Below are 8,824 nucleotides of genomic sequence, written 5' to 3' on the forward strand. Positions count from 1 at the left end.
ATTCCCAGGAATCCAAGCCCTTTATCCTCATCCCTGGGGTTTTTTGGGATGAAGGGGCCATTTCTCCTGATGCCCCAGCAGGTTCTCAGTGCTTGGTGTTAAAATTCCCTCTTCCTTGGGTGTTTCAGGATGAAAAATACCAGCACTGACCTTGGACACAGAAAATTCTCTGGCCAGGCCAGTGGCTGATTTTGGGACAAATATTCCTAAAAAATCGTGCTGGAACTTTACTGGAGGCGCCTGCACCACTTCTTCCCCTGCTGGAACTCCTCTTTGCCATTCCCTAAGGGATGTGGGATTCTGCTTCCCTCTCTAGATTCTTCCCACTTCAGGGTCACAGAACCATGGAATGCTTTGTCTGGGAATAGACCTTAAGTCCCATCCAGTCCCCCTGCCATGGCAGGGACACCTCCCACTGTCCCAGGTGCTCCCAGCCCCAATGTCCAGCCTGGCCTGGGGCACTGCCAGGGATCCAAGGCCAGCCACAGCTGCTCTGGGAATATCTTCCAAGGCCTTCTGACCCTCTGCATGTCCTCTTCCAGCACATGCCAGATCCTGGGAATGCTGAAATCCTTGGAATTGAAAAGAATCCTGAATGGTTTGGGCAGAGGGACAGCTCTGAGAGCTGTGACCCAGATCAGTGGCAGCACTTCCCAAATCCTGGAATGAGCTCCCACAGATGCTGGGGGGACACCAACCTTCGGGGCTGTCCCTGGGTGTCCTGGGAGTGGCTTTGATGGCGTTTGTGCCTTTCCCAAGTCTCAGGAAATATCCCTGGAAGGATCCCGGATCCCGTGGTGGTGGATCAGCAGCAAAAAAGGTCAACTCCAGCCATGAATATTTCAGGCTTGGTGAAAAATTCATGAGGAGCTGGGAATATTCCAGAGGTGGGACGGGCCAGGAGCCTGCGAGCCTCAGCTGTGTCCCTTTCCCTGCCAGCCTGTCCCTGCCAGCCTCGCCCCTGTCCCTGTCCCTGTCCCTGTCCCTGTCCCTGTCCCTTTCCCTGCCAGCCCTGTCCCTGCCAGCCTCACCCCTGTCCCTGTCCCCGTCCCTGTCCCTTCCAGCCTCATCCCCTCATGGCCTGCTTTTGTGCCAAAGGCTTTCCTAAGGAATTCTCAACATTGGCAATAGCAGCTCTTCCCCCAAACCCTCCTGCCCTGCTCCTCATGGCCCCAGCCTGGCTCCAGGAGTGTTTTGGGGCTGATGTGGGATCTTCTGCTCTCCCCAGATTCCTCTTCTCCCAGCCTGTGACAGCAGAAATGTCCCTGAGAAATGGCTGGAAACGCCTGGGAAGGAGAGATGGCAGCTGGCCAGGAGGGTGGGAAGGGGTGCCAGGAACACCAGAGGGTTGGGAAGTCTGGCAGCTTCTCTCAGGTTTAGCCCCAGCTGCCGTGGCTGAGGATTTGTCTCAGAAACCCCAAATTCAGTTTGGGGCTGCAGTGGAGCCACTTAAAACCAGCTCAGGACACCAGCACTGAATCCTGCGTGCTTGGAGAGAGAAATTTTGGGATATTTCCATGGAAATGTTGCAGCTTTGGCCACCACAGTCCCTGTTTGCTCTCCAGGAGCTCCAGAATAGTTTGGAATGTTGGTTTTTCCCATCCCCAGGGTGTTTGGAGAGTGGAATTTTTGCATCTTCCCATGGAAATGCTGCAGCTTTGGCCACCCCAGGCGCCCTGTTTGCTCTCCAGGAGCTCCAGACCAGTTAGGCTGGGTGTGCAATTCTGGTTTTTCCCATCCCCTGGGTGCTCACAATGCCCAGCTGGGAGCACCCTGCTCCTCCTGGAGCTGAATCCCTGCAGGATCCCACATCTTTGGATCTGCACGGTGCCCCTGCCTCCAGGATGGAGCTGAGGGATGCTGGGGAGAAGATGGGACTTGCTGGGAGGGCAGGGAAGAACCTGAACCCACTTCCTGCTCATTTTCCTGCTACCAGGACAGCTCTGGATCCACCCCACCAGCTTGGGGTGGGATTTGAGGTGAGCTTCTCCCAGAAAATCAGTGACAGGATAAAAGGAGTGGCCTCAGGCTGGCACAGGGCAGCTCAGGGTGGGCACCAGCAGGAATTTCCCCATGGAAAGGGGGATCAGCCTTGGCAGGGGCTGCCCAGGGGGGTTTGGTGTGCCCATCCCTGGGGGTGTCCCAGGAATCCCTGGATGTGGCACTGAGTGCTCTGGGCTGGGGACAAGGTGAGCATCAGGCACAGCTGGGACTCAGTGACCTTGGAAGGTTTTTCCCATCTCAGCGATTCTGGGATTCCAATCCAGGCTGGGAAGTGGCAGCGGGGAGGGAGCAGCCAAGCCCAGCTGGACCCTGAGCTCAGGGCAGTCCCGAATTTCATCTGGCAGTGATGCCTTGTGAAGGCTGCCCTAGAACAGAGACCAGACTGAGCTAAAGAATAAAGCAGGGATTTATTAAAAGGATCTCCTCAACAGATCCACCTTGGGCAGCACAAGAGCCCAGCCAGGGCTGCACCCAAGATGAACCAAAATGGCCCCAAAATGCACGAGCACCCACGGGGTCTCTCCCTGGGATCAGCTCTGCTCCATGTGCACATTGCAGTTCATTGTCCAATTCCAGCTCAGCCCATGCACTCCCATCCTGCTTGTTTTTCTCTCTTCAGCCCACGGTGTTTATGCTCTTGGGCCTGAGATTTGGATCATTTGTCCTTGGTCCCCAGCTAGAGCAGGAATTGTTTTGCCTCCCTGATCTGTGCAGAGTTCACCATCCCATAATATGAATCCCAGACCCACACGCTAAAGCAGCACAGGATCTGAAAAATAGAAAAGCTAAACCTGAGGCATCAGCAGCTTCCCGCAGCCCGGCTCCCAGGTGGAGAGCACCACCTGCTGACATCCCGGCCGGATTCCCGGGATTCACTGCCGGCCTCGGGCCGCGCTCCCCACGGGTGGCTTTGTTTGTTTGCCGGGGTTTTTTTGGGGGGATCCGCGGAGTCTGGCTGCTCCTGAGGAAGGAGCTGCTCCGTGCCAGGCACCAGGACCTCCCTCAGCTCCTGGGAATTGCACAAATCCCTTTCCATGCCTGTCTGAGCAGGATGTGATGGTCCAATATTCGCTGGAGCGTGATCCATCAGTGATTTTGGGATTTAAATATCAACGTTATCCCCCAGCATTTCATTGGAAAGCTGTTCAAAACGCCGTAGGAAAGTGGGGAATTTTGGCTGCCTGGATGTGAAGCCAGCCGCGGATTTTTGTCCAAGCGTCAAACGATTGTCCTTTGTCACCGTGGCAGCGCTGGGCTCCGCCGGAGCGTGGCTTTTCCAGGAGGGAGCTCTCCCGGAGCTCCGGATCCAGGGTATTTCAATATGGATGAGCTGATGGAAAGCAGCCGTGAAAGGAAGAGCGTGGCTGATGAGCCAGAGTGGGAATTTGCCATTCCTGAATTAATCACGGCAGGAGATGAAGCAGACACAAGAATTGCCTCCCTCCTGGAACCCTTGAACAGAAAATCCTCCAAGATTCCCTCTGTGACTCTTCCTCCCCTCCCTGCCCTGCCCTGGCTCTGGCTGTGCTGTCCCTGTGTCTGCTTTTCCTCTTTCCAGACACACTTTGGGATTTGTTTGGCTCTTATTCCATAACCTTCCCTCTGCTTTCCCGCCTGGAGCTCTGAGGTTGTTCCAGCACTCCCCAGATGTTTTGGAAACCAGCTGGGACATGCTTTGGCACATTCCTGCTGCTCTGGGGGACATCCTGGAGGTCCAGGAGAACCAGCTTCTCCTCTCCTGGATCCTCCTGGATGGATGGAGCACATGGAAAACCTTCCTGCCCAGCAGCGCTGAGAGCTCCTGCCCCTCCTGCACTCCAGGGATCAGAGAGCCCTTCCCAGTCCCAGTTTGGGGCTGCCAGGGGGTGCTGGCACCTGAAATCCATGGAAATGGGCTCCTGCCTGGAATGGGCAGCACTGGAAGGCGGGATGGACATTGGCCAGGTGGAATCAGCTTCCGAAGGGCTGGGAATTACCGGGAAAAGAGAGGGGCATGTGAAGGAAGGGCTGTTCTGCCTGCCACCAGGCACTGGGATGCACTGGGATGTACTGGGGTCTATTGGGATGCACTGGGATGGCCTGAGATGCACTGGGATGCACTGAGATGGCCGTTCCACCCTTCCTGGAGCTGTGAAGATCATGGATTCATACCTAAACCTTCCTCCCTCCCTGTTTCCTCGGGCAGGAAAACCCCACTGTTCTCTTTCAGCTTCACCGCGACCTTCCTCGTCAGGGCTTTTCTCCATTTCATTTTCCAGGAGTTTAAAGGAACTCTTCAAATCCCAAGGAAATTCATTTGTTTTTCATTTGCCTGGTGGGTTTTTTTCCCCCTCATTGACCTAAATTCAATTTCCTCATCACAAATTCAGTTTCCTCATCACCCCTTGCCCCAGATTTTTATTTTCTTTGCATGGCAAGAAGCGAAAAAAGAGAAGGGAAAAAAAAAAAAGTGGAAGGGAAAAAAAGAACGAGGAGGAGAGATCTTCACAAAGCTCCATTTTTTAATTTCCTGGAGGAGCTTGATTCCAGCTCTCCTGCATTTTGTTCCCACAGAATCCAGGTGTGCTTTTTCCTGCTGGCCTAACTGGTTCCCAGTTGGATGGGAGCATGGCAGAGGAGATGGGAGGTGGGAAATGGATTAAAATTCCAGTTGTAAAATCATGGAATATCCTGAGGTGGGAGGGATCCACAGGGATCATAGTTTCCAACTCTTTCCTCGCACAGAATGCTCTAAAATTTGGGTCAGCCAAGCAGCAGGGCCATCGGGATCACAGATGGGTGTGTGGCAGAGGAGATGAGAGGTGGGGAATGGCTCAAAATTCCAGTTGTAAAATCATCGAATATTCTGAGATGGACAGGATCCACAGGGATCATTGATTCCAACTTCTTCCCTGCACAGAGCACACCAAAATTTGGGTCAGCAGAGCCACTGGGATCGTGGATAGGAGGTGGGAAAGGCATTAAAAATCCAGGCATAAAATCATGGAATTTCCTGAGATGGAAGGGATCCACAGGGATCATCGAGTCCAATTCCTTCCCTGCACAGAACATCCCAAAAATTCCATGATCTGCAAAAATGGAGCCTGTGGATCCTGTCAGGGAATTTTCTACTTCTGTAGGATGCAGATTGTCCATGGTAATCCTGGAATTAATCCTTCCCTTGGCTCGTGGCTCGGGTGAAATCAGCCCTGCTGGCACACGAGTTGTCATTCCATGTCAAAACTCCTGATGTTTATGAAGGATTTGAGGGGAATGGATCAAAAGAGCCCCACACGGACTTTCTTGTCCCACACCACAGGGATTTAATGCTTTGTTTTCCTCTTTTGTGACTCAGAGCTCGACCGGTGGCTCAGCTGAACCCAGCTTTGTGCTGCTGCCACCCCCAGGCAGGTCTGACCTTGGGGAAGCCTCTGAGCCCTGGTGGCTCCGAGAGCCTGAATTTTGGAAATGTGAAGCAGTGAACAGGGGCTGTGCCTGGGGCAACTTTGGGACCCCAGGGTGGAGCAAATCCTGCTGCAGAGCCAGGCTGGATCCAAGGAGGGCCAGGCCATGTCTGACATGGTGAGCATCACAGCCCAGACCTGAGGCCTCAGTTTGGGCACTATCCCCACCTGGGGCAGCTCCAGCTTGGCTGGAGGCCATTCCCTGCTCCCTCCTCAGCCACCACCTCCTGCAGGATCTCAGGGAAGTGCTGCCTTCTCCCTCCATCTGTCCTTCATTTTCTCCCTTCCCTTCCCTTCCCTTCCCTTCCCTTCCCTTCCCTTCCCTTCCCCTCCCCTCCCCTCCCCTGCAGCTCTGCAGTTCCTGGCAGGGTGGGAATGGGGGCATGGATGGATGGACAGCCAGGAATCCCCCAGTATGGGAAATGAATTAGTGGAAAATCCATTTTCTACAATTCATTTTCTTTTCAAAATTAAAAAATTAATTTTCTGCAAACTCATTTCCCACAGCCCGGCCCTTCCCGAGCCACCACATCCAAGGGCAGGTGACAATCAGGAGGTCACGGAAGGACCCAGGGCTGTGAGCGCCCCACAGCCCCTGCCCTGGATGGGGCTGTTGGAAGGATTTTCCTGGTGTGAAGCACAGCTCACTCCTGGGAATTCTCCTTTTTCCAGGCCGTGGTTCCATTTCCATCCCCTGACCTTTCAGCTGAGCGAGCTCTGCCGCTCCAGACCCCAGGCAGGGCTCCTGGCACTGCTGCGGATCCAGCACCAGGAATTCCCTCTGGAAGGGAAGGGAGGCTGGGCTGGAGCCCCGAGCTCTTCCTGGGCTCTCCATAAATCCGGGAAAATTGGAAAAGGCCTGCCAGGACCCCGGGGCTCAGGCACATCACGTTTGGGCTGAATAAACATCTCTGTCTCCATGGAAAAGGTCACCCATGCTCAGAAAACATCTGGGGCAGCTCTGCCGTGGTTGTAAATTTGGGGAAGGCATGTTCAGCTTCTTTTAATGGTTTTTAAATTTTATTTTAATAATTTTTATATTTTATTTTAATACTAAATGGATTGTCCATTTTCCCCCTCGGAATTGCTCTCCAGGAAGGACAGGCTGCAGAGGCTGTGTCTGATTCCCTGTGTTAAGGATTCAAAAACAAGTGTGGATGTAGCAATTTCTGGGGGATTTTCCAGCCTTAATGGCCATGATTCTTTGTGCCTCAGTTTCCCATTCTGAGATGAGAGGGGTGTCACAAAGCCAAGCAGGATCTGAGAGTATCCATGGGATCACTGTGAAAGGGAAAAGATCCCTTTTCCAGTTACCCTGGGGATGGAAATTGCTCTCAGATCATCCTGGATGGGTTTTGGGAGGGGCACCCGGCCAGGTTTGGGCTCTGGAAGCTGCAGGGAGGGGATTCCCTCAGCAGAGAGGGAAGGAAAATTTGAGATTCCCAGGATAAGGTGATGTGGGGCCCCAACTCCTCCCCTGCTGCTTTCCAAGGGGTGTTGGGGACAGATCCCTGCTCTGGGAATGCTCCAGCCTGGGGGTGTTTTTTGGGGTAAATCCAAGGAATATTTGCCATCTCCAGCCTCATTGTGCTCTCACTTGTTCCCAGGCACATCTGGAGCATCCTCGGTGATGCTGGCAGGGAATGTGGCAGGGAGAAGGGAAGGGGATGAGTTTTCCATCCCTCTCCAGCCAGGAGTAGAGAAATGCTCCCAAGGGTCCTGCTCTGTCTTGTCTGGAAGGAAACCCCAGCCCCACCTGTCACCTCAAAATCCTCCTTTCCCTTCCTCCTTTAACTGCTCCACCAACATTCCCCACCCCACTGGGATGACTCAGGGAAAATCAAAATTCCCCATTCCCTTTTAGGCTGCAGGTATGGCAGCAGGGGCATTCCAGGGGAGAAAATGAGGTAGGAGAAGGGGGAAAGGACAGATGGTAAATATTCTAATGGATTCAGGGGATTCAGGGAATTCAGGATGTTTGTCCAAGCTAGAACAAATTGCAGAGAAAATCCTGGCTGCTGCCCTTCCCTGGCTTCCCATTTTCCTGGCTTTGTCCCCCTCAGGAACAGCTGGAGGATAGAGGAGGGACGGGGCAGAGAAAGAGCCTCAGAGGGGCTGCGAATCCAAACCTCCCCACAAAGGGCTTTTCCTGCTTTTCCTTCTCTCTCCTGGCTCCTTGTCCTGCCCTTTCCACTCACTGTGCCCACAGGGAATCATTTGGGTTGGGAGAGACCTTAATCCCATCCCATCCCATCCCATCCCACCCCTGCCATGGCAGGGACACCTCCCCCTGTCCCAGGCTGCTCCCAGCCCCAGTGTCCAGCCTGGCCTTGGGCACTGCCAGGGATCCAGGGGCAGCCACAGCTGCTCAGGAATTCCAGCGCAGCCCGTCTCCATCTTCACAGGGGGAATTTATCCCAAAGATCTTCATCCTAATCCTCATGGGAGGGAATTTATCCCAAATATCTTCATCCTAATCCCCACATGAGGGAATAATTTATCCCAAACATCTTCATCGTAACCCTCACAGGGAGGAATTTACCCCAAACATCTTCATCCCAATCCTTACTGGAGGAAATTTATTCCCAAAGATCTTCATCCTAATCCTCCTGGGAGGGAATTTATCCTGAACAAACCTGCAATTAGAGCTCGGCAGATCACTGGAGCCATTTCTACTTCAGCTCCCATTTTCCCCTTCCCTCTTCCCTCCCCTCCAATTACAGAATTAGAGGCAGAGAAAAGCAGGGGTGGCCCTTGGGCTGATTGCTGCTGCAGGGGTAATTAATGCTAATTAATGCCTAACAACCTGCCTGGCGTTCCCAGCTCACTTCATCTCCCACATGCAGCCGGAGCATCGCTCCCTGCATTCCCAAGCCTGGGAACATTCACCTGTTGGCAGCAAAATCTGTTACATCTTTGGAACCACCTGTTTCACCCCAAAATCTGCCAGGAGCTGCCGTGAGGAGCTGCTGGAATTGTGGAATTTCAGCATCTGAAGGGCTCCAGGTTGCCCCAAAATGATGAATCCCAAATCTCTTCATCCTAATCCTCTCAGGGGGGAATTTATCCCAAATATCTTCATCCTAATCTCAGGGGGGAATTTATTGTCAAGTATCTTCATTCTAATTCTCACAGGGAGAATTTACCCAACATATCTTCATCCTAATCCTCATGGGAGGGAATTTTTCCTGAGTATCTTCATTCTAATTGTCAAACACTCCAGTTCATCCCGGATCTGTCTCCTCCTTGTGTCTCTGCCCTCCTGAGCTGTGTCCCTGTCCCTCACCCTGGCTGCTGGCTCAAGCTGTCCCCAAAGGGATGCTCATCCTTTAAATCCTATTTCTGTGGGGGTTTGGGATCTTTCTGGGATTATTTTG

Source organism: Onychostruthus taczanowskii, unplaced genomic scaffold (assembly GCF_017590055.1).
Source record: "Onychostruthus taczanowskii isolate IOZ18803 unplaced genomic scaffold, ASM1759005v1 scaffold56, whole genome shotgun sequence".
Lineage (NCBI taxonomy): Eukaryota > Metazoa > Chordata > Aves > Passeriformes > Passeridae > Onychostruthus > Onychostruthus taczanowskii.